General features: G+C 39.4%; 1 protein-coding gene across 5 annotated transcripts in view; it reads left to right on the forward strand.

The window, feature by feature from the left end:
• LOC124221013 (uncharacterized) overlaps window positions 1-17,857 on the forward strand; it is a 58,085-nt gene that overhangs the window by 25,629 nt on the left and 14,599 nt on the right. The window contains exon 1 of one of the 5 annotated variants that reach the window (XM_046630623.2): window positions 11,353-11,428. The exons of the other annotated variants lie outside the window; for them this stretch is intronic. The gene's annotated coding sequence lies outside the window, so the exon portion shown is untranslated. Of the gene's footprint in view, window positions 1-11,352; window positions 11,429-17,857 lie in introns of those variants that run through there. 5 annotated transcript variants of the gene reach the window in all.

The following is a 17,857-nucleotide window of genomic DNA, read 5'->3' on the forward strand; positions in this document are numbered from 1 at the left end:
CATTCTGATTTTCGGTTTTACTGATTTTTCCCACCCACTCGTTGAACAAACTACGCTGTGTGAGAATATTTTAATTTCTCCGATTTTACTCCATCAAAATTTTATTTTGCGAAATTTTGCTCTGTCGGAACTTTGCTGTATCGTAACTTGAATTTTCGAAATCTTGCATTTCGGAACTTTGATCTTCCCAACTTTGATTTGATTTTCCCAACTTTGAGCCGTTGGGTTTCCGACCATTCGAAACTTTTTTCTTTGATAAAAGTTTAATTTATTTACTTTAAGTTTCGCCACAAAATAATTCGAAATCAGGCGCTTTCGGAACATTTCAAATTTGGAACTTCAACCCCCCGTCCCTGTGAAGGTCCGACCAATCAAGCTCGACCGATGACTCATGTCCTTGCCTAATCTGCTTTGTGATACGAATCAGTCAAAGAATCGACCTTAATTGCTCTCGTGAACGTCTTGCCAACTTTTCATTCGCTCTTTAAGGTCTTGTTATTGGAATTATCCATCAGGCCCGATCGATTGAAATTACACGTGTACCGCGTCGAGGTCGAATACTTCGGAAAAATCAAAGGGGCGAGACCTGCAAATAGCTGTTTAAAATTTTTCAAACTCCCGGTTTGATAATCTCCTTCCTCAGCGTTTCAATTATGTGGTTTACCCAGCGTTCGACCTGGAAAACTCGTTCCATCCCTTGCGGCTGGTATAACAAGATATTGCAGAGTAATGGTCCTAACGAGTTGGCCGAAATAGGCGCAAGCGTCCGAGGAACGTCCTCGGGGCGTTTTCCCCCAAGTGCTTGCAAGCCTACAAATCGGCTTGCATTACGCAAGAATGATCGAGCCACAACTCGCAAATATTTGAACAATTTTCAATTTTCCTCGGTCCTTTTTTTCCCTCTATCCTTTTGCTCGAATGTAAATAATTCGCTCTCTCTCTCTCTCCCTCTCTGCGTATGTGTACTAAACTTTCCATCGCCAGAATTCTTTCCGCTCCACCATTTGTGCGACATTGACTTTCCAGCTAGGTACATACCGTGTTGTACATAAGCAAGGCGTACGTTGATGTAAAGAAAAAAAAGCAACAACCGCGCAAGACTTTGCACGCTGATGGCATAACTTTTTAGCGCATCTGGGGCTCCGGCGTCGTTACAGGCATTAGCGTCGTTTCGCTCTTTTGAAAACCGGCGTCGTCGTCGTCGCGTCTACTTCATTGTTAAAGTTTCTTTTCTCTGCTAGTCTCTCGTCTTTTTTCTTCGCATACGCTTCCCGCTTTTCACTTTCTTCTTTTCTCTTGATATTTTTTGTAGTCATTTTTTCGCGCCGTTTCTCGCCTTCTCTTTCTCCGTATGTATACATATATGTATATATATATATATATATATCTCCTTCGCTATCACGAACCGGATAAAGCACCAATTCTCATTCTACGTGGGTGCATGGTTTTCATTTGATACCAAAAAAATACACCACTGTCCGATTTTTCTCCGGATTAATACTCGCGGGAGGGTTCCGAATTAATGGACCTCGTAAATTGACGGAGAAGAATTTCGGCGAGCTGGTCGAGGCGAAAGAGAGAGAGCAAGGAAAAAGACAAGGCTTAACAAGGGTATATGGTGTGGAAGAGAAAAAAAAAGCGTCGTTAAGAACTGGGAAAGCCCTGCCGCGTGTAGATAATCACGCAATAAACCCCTCCCGGTATTTAATTATTATACACAGGGAAATTCGAGTAACTAATTAATGTGGAAAAGAATATACCAAGAGCCTCGACTTTTAATTATTATTCAAGGCCTTTCTATACCGCGAGTTGTGTATCTGAAAAATAGCAATATTTTATGAAAAATGGAAAATTGAAAAAAATCAGTTTATGTCTAACCGCGAGCGAAAGAAGACGGAAAAAACTGCCGGTTTGATTCGAGCGCGTCGATATAACAGCAAATGAAACTCTGCTTACTGTGACAATAACAATGTTTATCCAACCGACTCTTCATCGAGATCAGCCAGTCTGGAATTGTCCGCTCTTTACGATCCTTGTTCAATCCAGGATCTAGATTTATATCCAGGAGCTTCGGGCGGTTTCGTCCCCGAATGATCCTAATCCTCGTCCTGCCATCGTAAAGGCCTCATAAATTTTTTTGTCACGTGCAACGAATATATATATATATATATATACATACATACATTATTAGAGAGTAAAAAATGTCTAAGAGGCAGCTGTAAATCGAAGTGAAAGTGATAACCCCGAGATTAACGGATCTCCTTGTGGGGGAGGAGAGAGGGGGGATTATTTTTATTTTTATAATCGGATATTCCAAATCATTTTAAATCACGGAATTCGCTGTTCCTGTAACATCTCAAGCTTAATCTGAAATTGCGTACCTCTAAAGCTTAAATATTTGAAAAACCAACAGTAAGTAATATCGGACTAATGAAAATCAGAACCCAAACTCGTTCACGTTTAACTTTGTTTGAAAAATCTCACCGCATATAACACTTGACGAAGAGATGAAAATTCTGTAGTTCAACAAAGTAATATAATTAATCATGATTTGATATTATTAAAAAAGAACATTTCTCAGTCAAAATTGTTTAGTTTCAGAATTTTATTTTTTGTTCAAATTGCTCAACTTTAATGACATAACTGACGAGGGATAAAGAAGGTTGAATCGCAACAGAGTTTCTATTTTATCAAATTGTTGATGTGAATTTTGTAGTTCGAAACTCGCACCGTTTTCAATAATTCGACTTTTTCGGATGCGTCTACTATTTTGGTCTGTAAGCAAGTCGGGTTTGCGTAAGATCTGACGTCACTGGCTCGTTACAGCGCAGTGATGCGTGATATTGCACGGGGGATGCTGCAAAGCTTTCGCCCCTCTAGCAGTCTCGGTTCACGTCAAGGTAACAAAGCCGAGCTTTTTTCATTTCGATTTTTCGATTCAATGTCAAGCGAAGGTGAATTGTCATCCGTGGGAATCGAGGATACTCGGAATGCCGTCGTAGCAAGAACAGTTAAGCAGTTGCATCAAAGCCAGCCAAGCCCATTTGCTAATTAATGCCTTTGAGCTTAAAGCTGCGGAGTTGTAATAGATAAACATCAGCTCGAACTTTTCCTCGAATCCAGAATTAAGAGCGTGAAATAACAAGGCGAAGGATCTATCCTTCGATCTAACGCCCAATTTTCTCGGACGGATCTCCGCTTATAACGAGGGTAAGAATTCCAAAGGAATCGGGGTGCGATTTCTTGTACAAACAGAGCTGGATGCGTTGCGATTTTGGCGATGATGGATCGGTTTACTCTGGAACATTGACCAAGAGATTACATGGTGTCGTGGAAACTCATTTTTCTACATCAGTTTCAAATCATTATCAACTTCAGAGCCGATAACAGGTCGCGATTAAATTCTATGTATCACTGTTTCATCGCCCAAATCGACATCAAGGGATGAGAAAAGGGTGAAATTATATTTAAAATTAAACTATTTCTAAAAAGAAATTTTAAACAATTCAATTTTGACCGTTCACCGTAAACCGTACTTTACAATATTGGGCGAATGATTTGGATATTTGACAATGAATTTTGGTTGGTAAGACGGATTTACTCACCGAGGAATCACACCGAAGCGAACGTGCTTTATATTTCCGAAATACTGCAGCAGCAGCAGGAGCAAGATTAATTACGAGATTAAATTATTCAGCTTCCCTAATTGTTCAGGAGCGAAGATTAATTATAAAACACTTTTACTGCAATGAATTACATAAACTTCCGGATAATTTTTCACTCGTGGATAATTATCTTCCGGCCAAGAGTGGAAGACCTGGTTCGCGATAATCTACAATATTTGAACGGATGTACACGACGTGATAATAAAGCTTGGAAATTGAAGGATCATTGACAAGGTGGTGGCAATGTTTCCAATACCGAAATGTGATCGTTCTTTCAACATCTGTCAAAGCTCGCTGAGAAGGGTGGAAAATAGACGTTATTACAGCCCCGTGGCACCTGAGCCCTTTTTAAATTTCGCGAGAGAAGAACATTCTCCGCAAATATAATTTCTAGGGACTCTTGTCCTCTCGTCAGGTTACATTTGACGGTTCCAGAGAGGGGAAAAAACGGCGTATCTCTATCGACTGACAGTTCAATACAGACTTGATTCGTATCAATTTGACAGAGGAGAATGAGAGAGGCAAGAAAAAGAACCAATATTGTCTATGACGAACTGCAATGATGGTTTTTTTTTACATATATACATATAATGTATGTATCAAAACTGCGCAGAAAATTGTAGTGCGAAGAATATGGAAGAAAAAAATTTGTGCGATTTTATTTTTTACAGCTGTAGACAAATTGCAAGAACACGGAAAATTGCTGGAGATTTAAATTCGCCATTGAAAGCCTTGAAGGGTTAAAGTAGCTGTCACAACAGTGTTTAATCGAAGTTGTGCAAGCTTTGAAACGCTTGCTTATTCATAAAATGAATCGAGCTGAGAAGTGGGTCATATACCAACAAATAATCAGCTATGCATTGTTCCGCATAAATCAGTGTTTGCCGGTGGGATTTACACGTAGGTAATCATATGCTGCTGTAGCAGAAATCATTTGCTATCGAATTATATTGCGAATTGTTCCGAGCAACAACGGTCGTAAATGAAAATCGATACGCATAACTGTGTCTCGCTTTGATTACAAAAACAGTTGTATAAAATCACAAAAAAAAAAAAAACACCAACCGATATTCACCCGATGAAACGGTACTTCGTTTCGTTTTAAAATACAACCGGTACATAATTCCCCCGGCGTTCCAATTTGCAGAGGGGTTCACGTGACTAAAGCTCCCTCAATTTTTCACGATTTATCCTTTGGCGGCCAATCGCAATCTACCGAATAAACAACAAATGAACACTAGCGCGATATTTTCTCTGAATAGGATCCAACCGTACGACGAACTGCAATTTCTTCGCCGAGCTGCTCATTCTAAAGTTGAGGATTGAGAAATTTATACCACATACTTTGCAATATTCTCTAAGGGCGCGAATGAGGGGAAGTGCAAACCAAGTGAGCGAAGCTATTTCGGTTGAACTCCAATATCCGGAATGGAAACGGTTTTATTAAGGGAGCTTTCCAGTGTGAAATTTTCAAAAAATCGATTTTTTTTTTTTTGCTTTATCGAATAGTATACACTCTTCCGAATATTCCCTGAAATTTTCATGCCGGAATTCAGATTATTTTGGTTACTGTACAGCATTTTTTGGAAGAAGGCAACGGAGCGCTAAAGCTGCCCGTGCGACCGTTATTTCTATTGTCTCGTTCCTACCTGCACGTACATGAACTTGGCTCACCAATTGTCGAAAATGTGAATTCGGACTATTGCATAATTTGCCGTTAATTAGCCGTAAATTAGTCGCGCGACATATTTTTTTGTCGCACTCAATTTTCAAAAAAAAAGCATATGGCGTGCTAAATTCTTGAAAATCAATCAATCACTGTGTGTGGCAACTAGCCCCAAAGCACGTATTCTGCGGCAAGCAGATAGTAGAAATCGCTACGCAGTGTGCTGTGTGCACCTTCAATGAAGGTTACGACCCAATTTTAAAAATTTTGGAGACGATGGGATGCGCGATAGGGCCAAGCGCCGCAGATTTCGCCGCTAAGTACAAGAATGCGCGCATCACCCAAGCAAACCGCCGGGCGTCCCTGGATAGCAAAGAGGCGAGGACAGCTCGTCGGACTGAACAATCCATTGAGCACGATCTTTTCGAAGAAGCAGAAGGGATATTGTATGGACCTGGCATCGCTGATTGACCGTAAGTAAACGATTTACCTAAAATTTCCTCACTTGAAACTTTGAACGCGTTTTTCTCGAAACAGCATTTTTCAAAACGGTGTCCAACTTGGAGGGCAGAGTTTTAAAGCTATCGAGTTGAATTTTTTACACAATATTCTTAACGTCATTGTTTATCGTGCTATGGAAGCTTTTTTTTTTTTTTTGACATCTTCCTATTTTTTTGTAAAAAAAACTGCAAAAAAAAAATGCGAAAATCGATACTTTTTGTTCAAACCGGCGCCATTTTTGCAAAAAAAAAAAAATAAGGAAAAAGCCTCCATAGCACGAAAGCCAATTATATACCGATCAATAATCTTTTTGTGTTTTTTGTTTCAGATCAAAATTGTGACCCCCAACGTGGACACCACATCCAAGTGCATTTTCTGCAACAATTGTTTCATCATTTTTATAGATATTAATTAATAAATAAATCGATCTTTAAAAAATTGTTTTGTATTCTTCAATATCCAATTAATATACAAAAAAAAAACCAGACCGATTAGATTATTTTTTCTTTAAAAAAAAAAATCGCGAAAAACAGCGATTTTTCGGGCTGTCACACTGGAAAGCTCCCTTAACGTAACCTGGAGCTGTGATAGCGATTTAATTTTGCCGTTTTTACTTTCTAAAATGCTTGAATCGTGTAACATTATATAGGGAAGTAAAACGTTTCGGTGACAAACTGCAGGAGGACATCTAAATCTCATCTGCGTAATAATATTTGATCACTCTGAGGTTATAAGACTGTAATCGAAAAAAGCAGATCGTCATGCGAATGATGTGTTCATTTTACTACCATCACGAATCTAAGATACTGGGTTAAAAATGTAATATGAATGACTTTTTTTCCAAGTAGCAGTAATTATACGTTATTCGCTTATTTGTTGCTGAAATTTTGACGTATTTTTATGTATTATTTTTATAGGTTTGCAAATAGGAATAAGCAAGATGGATAATTAGATTTTTTTAAATTATAAACGAACTAGGCTGGATAAAATTCATTTTCAATTTAAACGTTATACGTATATAATACTTGTATAGGATGTACAAGAAAATAACACATTGCCGGAAAAAATGATGATAAACAGAAATCACGTGTGCAGTATATCTTCCGAGGATGAGGGAAAAAGAGGAGAAAATAAAATAAGGGGAGAAAAAAGCTATGAGATTGCATCAAGTCCAGGGATGATAATAAAATTGGCCGTCACTCCCCTTGCTCGGGCTTCTGCAGGGATGAAAATACCGTCAGATCCGAATACCCGAAAAATTATACCCGGATTCCCTCTCGTTTCGAAAATTCAACGCTAACGCGACTCTGCGGTATTTGAAATTGAAATGTTTTCGTTCAACTTGATTCAAAACGATTCGATCGTTCGAATAACGGGGACGACGACAAACCGACGTTCACGTTTTCAAGTTTCGGAAACACAAAGGTTTGGAACGTGGAATTTTTTCGTTCCAATAACGCCAAAGGGCGGAATAATTACCCGTCGTTTATAATCAACAACTGGCTGTAGCGATTATTTGCATTTTCACTCTGCGGTAATTACACTCAATTTATTTCATTCATTTTCAAAGTTTTGACAGAAGTGGAGTACATTTTCGTGGATCAGAATGATTTTTTTTTTAGAACCATTAATACGTTTTGATTTTTTGAAAAATGTTGGCATCATTCCTTAAATAAATAATAAAATAATCGGTTTATATTCAAACTTATTTCAATTTATTAATCATTGGTATTTTATCAACATTTATACAGCATATGTAAATGAACGAGTTACAATTTTATTGCCGATTGTAAATCCGTGATTTCATGAAGTTGATTTGATTTCGATTCTTTACAGGATCTCCGAGTATTCAAAAGCGAACTCTATCAACTGTTTCAGATGTGCTGAGATTAAATTCTTCCTAATCCCTACAACCGAGTCGCTACAATTTTTTCATCCAAATTTTCGCTCTTCGTTACAACAAATGTTCGATTTTCAAAAAATTTCGAGACCTAAAAAATTAAAGATTCAATTACATACAGACAAATTGTTCTTTTCTTTCAACGTTAAAATTCTTTCACCGTTAATTGGCGTCGATTTGGACGTGAAATTAAATAAATTCCACTCCTTGGAGTTTGGAAAACATCATTTCACCCTCGAATTCTTCGCTAAATACCGAAAGTATGTCGAATATGTATTTGCATAGTGGAATTGCCGCAATTAGTTGAGAAGGTTGTTATCGTTGGTAGATTGAGTCTGCGGTTGTTGTTTTGCCGACGAAGGGAAGCGGCTTAGTCCTAGTGGAAGCTAAAAGGAACCCCGAAGGCTTAATTGAACTCTATGTTACACGCTGCTGGAGAGTTGCACGATGCGATGGCGAACTAACTAATTGTAAGTACGGCCGCGCCCATCGTTCGGCAAACTTCCGGCCAATCTTCATTACTTTCACACCAATCACTCGAGTTATAGCTAGCGTTATTTTTCGACCCGCGACGCCATTCCCATTATCAATTCCTTGTACAAGTTGAGAAGAATTTACACGCTGCGAGCATGGAATTTGCGAAACGCGATCAATGGCGGATCGGAACGAACAATTGAAGCTTAACATAAGGGAAGATTATAAAGTACGAAAGAAGTTAGTCGAGATTAATTTAGTCAAGACAATGTTCCCTTGACGTGGAAAAAAATGTAAAACCATGCATTTCAGCTACAATAGCACGATTATTGATGACAATTTTGAAGCAGCCAATAAGTTGAGTTAATAGTTTCAGAGATCCTATTATCGAATCATTTCTGCAATGAAAAAATCACACCGTTTCACCGATTTTAATAAACTGGGATTATTTTTTCCTTAACGAATTCTCTACATATCTATAAAATTTGATTTTGAATAATCATGGAGTATTTTTTATCAAGGCATCGGTTTAATATTCATCACTCAAAATCATTTCAATAATCATGTTCTTTCGATCAACCGAGAGGCCAAATAAAAAATACTACTTTGATGAATTTTTAGAGATTTCATTTACGATCAAAATTAGACCCAATTCATCAAAATAGTTACAACGATGTGAATTTTTTATATTAGAAATGATTTTATACTGAAATATCTTCAAAGTTATCAATCATTCTATTGTAGACCAAATTTAAACGTAAAACGGAGTTGTTTTTATTTTTTTATTTTATTTTATTTCTGTGTTCGCAAGAAATAATGCTTCGACTAAATTCAGCTCTACTGTGAACTTCAGTTATACTTTGAAACCTTAAATTCGTGTATGTATGTGATATTTCTGTCATTACAACACTTTGACCGGATTTGACCTACATTTGGTTGATCCTCGACCGTGTTATGCGCATGTGTAACCGTTCCCCGAATCCATGATTGTCCAGATGATCCGGTAATTGGTGAACACATGTGTGCGATTGTCGTGGACAATTACAGAACTTGCCCAACGCCCAGAAACACATGTGTCCTTTTTGAAGAAACTACGAAAATGCATATGAGGGTTGGAAATCGTGGAAATTTTCGCAAAGGACTTTCAACAATTTCCGATTACTGCAGGGTAGATGGACATGTATTGCTTCTAAATAAACTGTGGGTTTGAACGGCGGCTGATTCGGGTGACCAATTTTAACAAACTGAATATCAAGACTGGGAGATTAAGTTGTTCGTACTGTACCTGCAACATTGAACATTAATGTTCGATCACGACAACTCGGCAATTAAAGTCTGAAACCGTAAAGTTTACCAATTTTACCAATTAACGATCAAATTTTTGATGTGTTAGTAATAATGGATTGGAAAAATCGTCCATCCTCTTCCTCGATGTACCTTCCTCCGTAATCCTCGCAATTTGTACACTCTATATTGCAACATCGAGCAACATTCACACTTATAAGTTTCATCAGCTCAGCCAATGTCCCTGTAATTTACGATCCCACGTCAACTCGTCACCGACTTGCTAATAGAATTACTTCACCGGTCAATTCAATTATTTTCCCTCACAGATCGAGTGTTACAGTAGCAATTTGGAAATCAATTTTATTCGGCAATATCATGCACCGACGAGTTTTCAATTTATAGAACTGATAGATTCAGATACTGTTAATTATTGGAGAATTGGATATCATGTTTCTTTCACAACGTACCTAATTAACTCACCGAAATGTCGAAAATCGGAAAACGAAATCTCCGAATGAATAGTTGAAAAACAAGCTGAGTAAATTTTGCTCGAAAATTCATGGTATCGAACATTTTACGTCGAGTTTAACTGGCTCCACCTTGGACCACGAATCTTACGGAGCTTAATTAATAAATGAATATAGTTTCGTACCGAATACATGAAAATAGTTTTTCATATTTTAAACTTGTTATAATATTATCCAATTGCCAACGTATACAGCAATATCAGAGTCCCGTCAATGAATACTAACTTCGTGCGTCAGCATTTATCCAAACCTATTACCGCAGTCATGATTATTTCAATGAGAATCCATGAATGCATTGTTACAATAACGATGTCTCATTACTTTGGTAATGATTATTGCAATTCGAATCAATTAATCATTAAGTAATTACAAATCCTAGTCTCGATGCATTACCCATTATTTTGGTAATGGATAATGCATTATTTTTCAATTAATATTTTCTCAACCCTGGGTCCGTTTCATTTGATGTAGAAAATTAATTACGGTATCAAATCCGCAGCAAAGCTAGTGCGCTCAGTAGAGACGAATTAATTCAATAAATGAAGCGCGCGTGCAATTTCAATGCATAATCCAGAGAACAGTCGTGTATCGAGTAACGCGGAACGTGACATATTTCACCTTCTGCTTAAAAGCTAGACCATCCGATCATAGAAACTCGTTTGCAATAAACAATAACCACAATTGCGTTTGTACTTCACTGTTAATTGTGATCCAGATTGTGCGTGGATTCCACGGCACGAGTAGAAATTACCATCATATAAACGTTTCGAGAGACAGCTGGTGAGGAAACGGAAACAGTGTAACGATACGAGTGTCGAAGCCTTTCAAAATTCACATAAATATACGGTATTCCTTGACGGGTGTTCGTCAGTTGAAACTCAGCTCTCGGTCGGGACTCGCGAATACGAGAAGCTCAAAAATTAAAGCGAAAAATTCTTCTCCCAGTAAACAACACCATATATGAAGTTTATAGCGAGGACAAGATCGGTGAGAATTAGGAAATAAACGTTACAGTTGAGATTTTTTCTGCACTTTTTAATTTACAATTTGAAGAACGTCGCGACGCTTTCGTTTCGTTTTAGTCAAACTCGAAGACGTTGATACTGACCCTGTTCGACGGCGGCGCGTTACTCGCGACGTTTTATCTTTCGTAACGAAATGGGGATCTCCCAGTAAGTTGGCTTGTCCTATAAAGTGCTTGGTTCGAAAGAAGAAGTTCGGATCCTGCAAAAACGGCGTTTGCGTCCGTCGCGAATAACCTGATGCGTCGATTTTCACACCCCATCATGTCGTTGCAGTCGATTGCCTGATGGCTGAATATCCTCACCTTCCATTCGACACCTTACACCTACTCCAAATGTTCTACGATCGCATCTGAGCCTCTCGAATTCTCATAAATAATTTTCACGTATGTATAACAAATCGAATTATTAATTATACCTGATTTACTTTGTTCGTTTATCACTCTCCGTTCCTCCTTCCATCATCCCCTCATATCAGGCTGACAAATACACTCTCGAATCCTTTCTGACACATCTATTCATCCCTTATGGTACGTTTCCTCTTGTCTCCGTTAGTCTTTCGCCTGGCCAATTTTTCCGACAGATCAATACGTCTCTCATCAGCCGAGCCAAGTTAATCGTAAGCCGAAGGCTGCGACTATCTCAGCAACGAAACTGGTCTAGTCGTGTGGTCCACGCCGGTTAATTGCGGGCTTTTACGCATTACAATGACCGAAATTTTCGAGCTTACGTGCGAAAACGCGGACCGGTATGTTCGTCCCTAGCGTTAAACCCTGCGCATAAACGTTATCCGAACAGCTGGATGGACGTTGCGTGCATCACACAGACGCAGGCGGGTCTACCGTAATGTTATCTAGGTACAAGGTAACAGCGTACCTCCATCGGCATGGAAAGCCCTAACGATCGATATACGCCTTGCTAGATTCTAAGCTGGGCAGTAGGTACCAATAATCCCACAGATGTGCTTAAACCAGATGGTGATCGTGCGTTGAGGGTCGGAAGGCTTGGAACCTGTACAAAACTGTTACTAAGGTACGTTTAGCAGTTAATGATCCTTTTACATTCCGAAATTATAATTTGGCGGCACAAATCGTGAATTTCTCGATGACCGAAAACAGTTGCTAGAGGGTTAGACACTGCATATTTACTTTTTGGTGATTTCTGAGGATCAATGACTGGTACACTTACTTAATCAAATACAAAGTCAAAGAGACAAAGTTGCGTATCGGTTGTCACGAAGAAGTGGATCGAATAACTGAGGCGTAAATTGGCCGCAAGGTGTAATCACACTTGGTCGAAATGTGATCCAGTGATCATTTAGGAACGAAACAGTTTTCCGAGAAGTGGTCACGTAACTTTTATTACCGATCTGTCGCTGCAGGTCTTATTGATTCGGGGAGCTTCAGACTACGGAGTATTATCGAGGCTGTATATCTTTGTTCGCGTGAGTGGAAAAAGAAAAAGATTATTGACGATGACGAAGAGAAGGAAAAGAAGGAAGGAAAATTACACCTTCGCTGTAATTGTTTGTCGGTTTCAATCAAGAACCGCCGTCTCACCGTCTGTATGAGAAATGAACACAATCGTACAAGGAAAAAACACGACGATCTAGTTTCCGAAAAAGTTTTAACGCGTAGGGCGTATGTAATCACTTGAAGACAATCAGTCGGATGCGATACGGGGTTTATATTTCACGCCTAACTTTCACGTTCCAACGGGCAAACGAGATCCTAATCTAACTTGAATATCGAATAGGTTTTAGCACAAAGGTGCTCCGTGCAATAACTTTGGAATGTTGCAAAGTTGATACAAACGTCAGGGCCACGAGTTTGGAGGAGTTTACCAGGGAAACCAAACTTTGAAACTAAAGCGGGTTTGAGGATAACATCGGATAATCCAATCTCAAACGGAGAGAATTTTTTCGAGTCAATCTGACGTCGAAATTGGCTGGTTTACTTTTGCGTTTTACATTTACAAAAACGTTATTTATCAGCCTTTTGTAGGTAAAACAGAAATCAGATGTTTGTCCAGACCCAATTTGGTAAACCTAATCGACCCGTTAAGCATTTCCAAATCGTTTGAATGAACTTTTTTTTATATTCCCACAATTTTTACGCAAAATCCACAAGGCTTGCTCTTCCGACTCTACAACTGAGTTTCGACAATTTTATTTCATCCTTCGATCGACAGAGATTCGACGCTATAAAACCGCGACTAACACGACCAAAAATCGATGATGCTCCGGCGGGATGAATGTGGCATGCAAATGTGCAAGCTGCGTGTCGTTCTACTCCGTTCACCAAATGGGACGGAAGTCGAATTGACCGAAGTATCAAAGAAACGGCTGAACGGTATCGTTTCAAGAAACGCAGCTTTAACGCGAGCTTTTTGCACACAGTTAAGCACACAAAGTGTTCGTCGGATCGCATCGGAACCCAGTAGAACGTGATATATAGCTTATATACCTTCTCACTATTTTCCCGAATCGGAAGGCTTTAAATCCCCTCTTGAAAGCTTCGCGATGCTTAATACTCCCGGGGGGGGGGGGGGGGGGGGGGGGGGGCTGAAGAAAACGAGGGACCAGTACGTCTTTACCCCGAGGTAATATCATTATAATCTCTGCACAGCCGCTCCGGTACTTTATATTGTACTCTACGTCCGGCGGTTGCAGGAAATGGAATTGCAACAGTCGACGCGTCTCCTTAAATCTCGGTAACTAAAATGGAACGTGCAGTTCCGTCGGCGAATTAAAACACGCACGTCGTAATATTGTTCTACACTTACGGGGACGAAATATCGAGGTGTTTGTCTCGTCGTCAAGTTTTAGACTAACGTAATCTCGGCGGAAGATTCCGCGCGAGATTAAAATTGTCACAAAATTGGAGGAGGAGGGTATGAAAAAATTTATCTCAAGCCATAAAATCTTACGGAATAGAAAAATGTCTTTTTTATTACGTGGTTACTGTATAATCGAAAATTGAAGAGAAACGCGTGTAATAACAATAACGATTTCGATATTGTTAGATAATGGTAAAAATTTTGTACAAGTAATTATTTAGTATTCTTATGGTTGTCCGCAGTTTTTTTTTTTTGTCTGTCTTCATAAAGCGTTAACAAAAATTTATTCCAGCACCGACATTAAAGTATCGCAAATATTATGGTTATAAAAAAATATATTGCGAGTGATCATAATCATAAAGAATAATCTGAGTAACGCCAACTCATTTTCATTTCCCAGCCAGAATTATATTTTCCATTTACGGAAGTAGGCGAAAATAGCTGAGAAATGTTAGAAATTTCTCTCTACCCGCGAATAAAATTCGTTAAAAAGCAAAAGCGCGACACTAGGCACGGTCGTATCGCTTGCAAAATCTTTCAGTGACGTCGGTGCGATTCATAGTTTATATCTTTTAGTGGGCCGGTAAGAAAGGGCGATAACATAATATCCCGGTAATTAGCACCTGTTCCCAATTTACCGCGTGCATACGTACGTGTGTATAACTTGGTCGTGTAGGTGCGAGTTTTACGTATTATATAACTTGATAAATTGTAAGGTGAAGTCAAGGTCGGGGTATAATATGAAGGAAATCTGATGCTTCCCTCTTATCGTGCATCATCTCAGCCCAGCAGGGTCGGGATATCGCCCTCTGGTTATACGGAGGAGCCGAGGATCCTCGACTCGCCGATCCGGACTCCGGGCTACAAATCCAATTTCCCCCTCCTCCCCCTTCAGCTCATATAATTACAGTGGAACCTCGATTTCTTGAACCCCAATTTTACTTTGGATCCCTCGCCTCGCCCTTCTCTTTACACCGCCACTGAGGCAAGTCAAGGATGAGAAGAAGAAGAAGCCGCCACCACCACCACCAAACTCTTGCTCCTCCTTTCAACCCCCATTTACCAACGTTTCACGAAATCGTGGCTCCACTGCATCATTTTACAGTATTATATTCATAACGGTAATTAGGCTTTTCGCATCGCTGCTCAATAATGTATTATACAGATTTAGTGTAATGGTAGGTGTGGCGGTATAATGTAGCATCCGACAAGCAAGCCTCGAGTACCTTTTACCTTATCGTTATACAGAGAAAAGTTGTCTACCGTACTTCGGGTCGATGTTCACTTTTTTGTTCTTCTTCTTTCAGCATGTACAGAGGAAAGCCCAAAACCACAAATTTCAGGCGGCCGGAAGCCGCGTAACCGTAGAAAGATTAAGTATCAAAATTATCTCGATGACCTGCAACTTGCGATAATAAATATAGCTGTATAATAAATGCAATATCCTTGCATTCCGAGACGTTTTAAAACCTGATAGGTATCATTCTCCGTCAGTGTAAAAAATTATCATCGTACGAGAAGAAGAAGAAGAAGAAGAAGAATAAGAAGAAGAAGAAGAAGAAAAGGAAGGAGAAGAAGAGACCCGGTTAAAGTGTATTTCTCTAGGCGTAAAAATTAATGAAGGAACGAAGAGAACAATTCCATCTCGCGATACATTGCGAAAGGGGGGTTGATTGTGAGAGCCGGCTGACAACTGAATAAACAGCCAGCGGAGCTTAGCACGCAAATCTCCAATAATCGATGGCCATACGCAGTAATGCATACAAGAGCTGTATCGTCATTATTATGGAATATAGAATACAGGTATACCTATAACGGGGTGCGGGCGAACACATGTAGCATCGGCAAACTCTGACTCTGTGCGTGTACCTGACTATACTGTAACACCTACATCGACAGAGGCGGACTGTGGCAAAGCTTATTGCCAGATGGCTTATTGCTCCTGCAGCTTCCTGGCCGTGCTATTCAGAGCTAACTAGCGAAAAATGTTACCGACGCACCGGAGTGGAAGAATATCGAGTTATACGGTCAAAAATTTATTAAACTCGTACCGGGAGATAAATTTTCTTGAAACTTAGTTCCCCAAAGTTTTCGAGATCACTGATTTCAAATCTGAGGTCAACTTTTGAAAATTGGCGTAGCCCGCCAATCGGCTTCTACCTAGTACAAAAATCGAGTTTAAGGTCGCATTTTCGTTGTTTTCAAAGTTTTTTTTTTTTTTTTTGGTTAAAAAAGATGAATTATCAGTTCGTTCGAATGTTCGAAGGCAGATTCAACGTTTCCGATCACTAAGACCACTGTATACCAAATTCTGAGACCGAAATCCCTACTGTTAGAATTTTTGGTAATCATGTTCGATCCGGCATTTTTAATTTTCCAAGTTTGACCTCCGATTCGAAACCAGTGATCTGGAAAACTTTCGGAAACCAAGGTTGAAAAAAATTCATCGCTCGGTTCAAGTATAATAGATTTTTTTACCGCAAAACCCGATTTTCTTCCACTGCGAGAAGTTGATCATGATCGGCTCGCGCTGAATTTCTATATGAAGAAAGTGTGTACATATGGACGAAAATTATACCAAGCTGTCGATATTCTTATTACAGAATTCATTTCTCTTTAAAATTCCGGTGCAAGATGCGTGAATCCATTTTCCAAAACTACTGAAACTTCGAATGTATTATAAAAGGAAATTTCCGTCAATGGCCTACCTTTCGCCAGTCAAAAGTGCGATGCTTCAAGCCTGTAATTTTCCCCTATATTAGATCCACCTCCGAACGAACTTCGCTAAATGTCCTGGCGTAATCGTTAACTCTCTTGTTTCGCACGGCTAATCAAGTCCACGGTCCAATCATCATTTGCGATCGGTCCGGAAATAATTGGCGCTGCTTAATCACGAATATATTACCCTGGTCGGCAGGAGCCAATAGGGAACCTTATCGATCATCATCGGCCCCCTTTATGGCCAAGGCACACCGGCTGGCTTGGCAATATTTAGATCGGGGAGAACATGAAACCGTTTCTTCGCGGAGAATACGATCACGCGTCTCATAATACAATCTGCAGAATTGATCGTCGCCGGTGATTAAAAAGCAGTAAAATAGCACGTTTGTTGGAATCAGTTGAAGACTTAGCTTCTGTTAGCTAAAATATCACAATATTGGGACTTTCGTTTGTTTTGCGATACTTGTATTATCAAGTTTTACTCGTACAGTTTGAAAATCTAGATCAAATGCGTAGATCAGGCGCGACTTTGGATGACATTACTGGGAATATAAAGTGACGTTCCTTTTCTTCCAGCAGCTCATAATCAACAGTTCAGTTAACTTCATGATTGAGCGACGGCGGCAGGTTGATAATCGTTAAAAGAATAATGCCAAGAACTTATTTTTCATCGAGGCGAGAGGGAGGCAGGGAGATAAATTCTTGATAGGGATTGAAAATTCTAGTCTCTTGTTAGAGTAATTGCTCGATATCTGAAAACGGAAATTCTCTAGACGCGTACGGTATGATATTATGCACTTGCACGGTTTGCCCTTGCGAAGGATAACTGTAACGAATCCTATTATGCGTTCTCGAAAGTCTTGTCGCATTCCAGAGGAAACATACCAACCATATTTGAACTAGAAACTGGAATGTTCCACTTTGGGAAACCGTCATCCCTGGATCGGATTATCGTTGTAATATATCTCGCTGTGGGAAATAATTGCGGTCAAGGGGTATGGTTGAAACTCCGAATTTTAAAAGCTCCGAAAGCGCCAAATTCCGAATTTTTTGCCGGTGAAACTTGAAGTGAAGATATTAAACTTTGGAGAACCAACAAAGATTCGTTCAGAGAACTTTGCTCAATCGTAACTTGAATTTTCGGAATCTTGCACATCGGAACTTTGAGCCGTCGGGTTTCCGACCATTCGGAACTTTGTAGTTTCTTCAAAGTTTGATTTCTCTACTTCAGGTGTCTCTATCAAATAATTCGGAAT

Source organism: Neodiprion pinetum, chromosome 1 (assembly GCF_021155775.2).
Source record: "Neodiprion pinetum isolate iyNeoPine1 chromosome 1, iyNeoPine1.2, whole genome shotgun sequence".
Taxonomy (NCBI): Eukaryota; Metazoa; Arthropoda; class Insecta; order Hymenoptera; family Diprionidae; genus Neodiprion; species Neodiprion pinetum.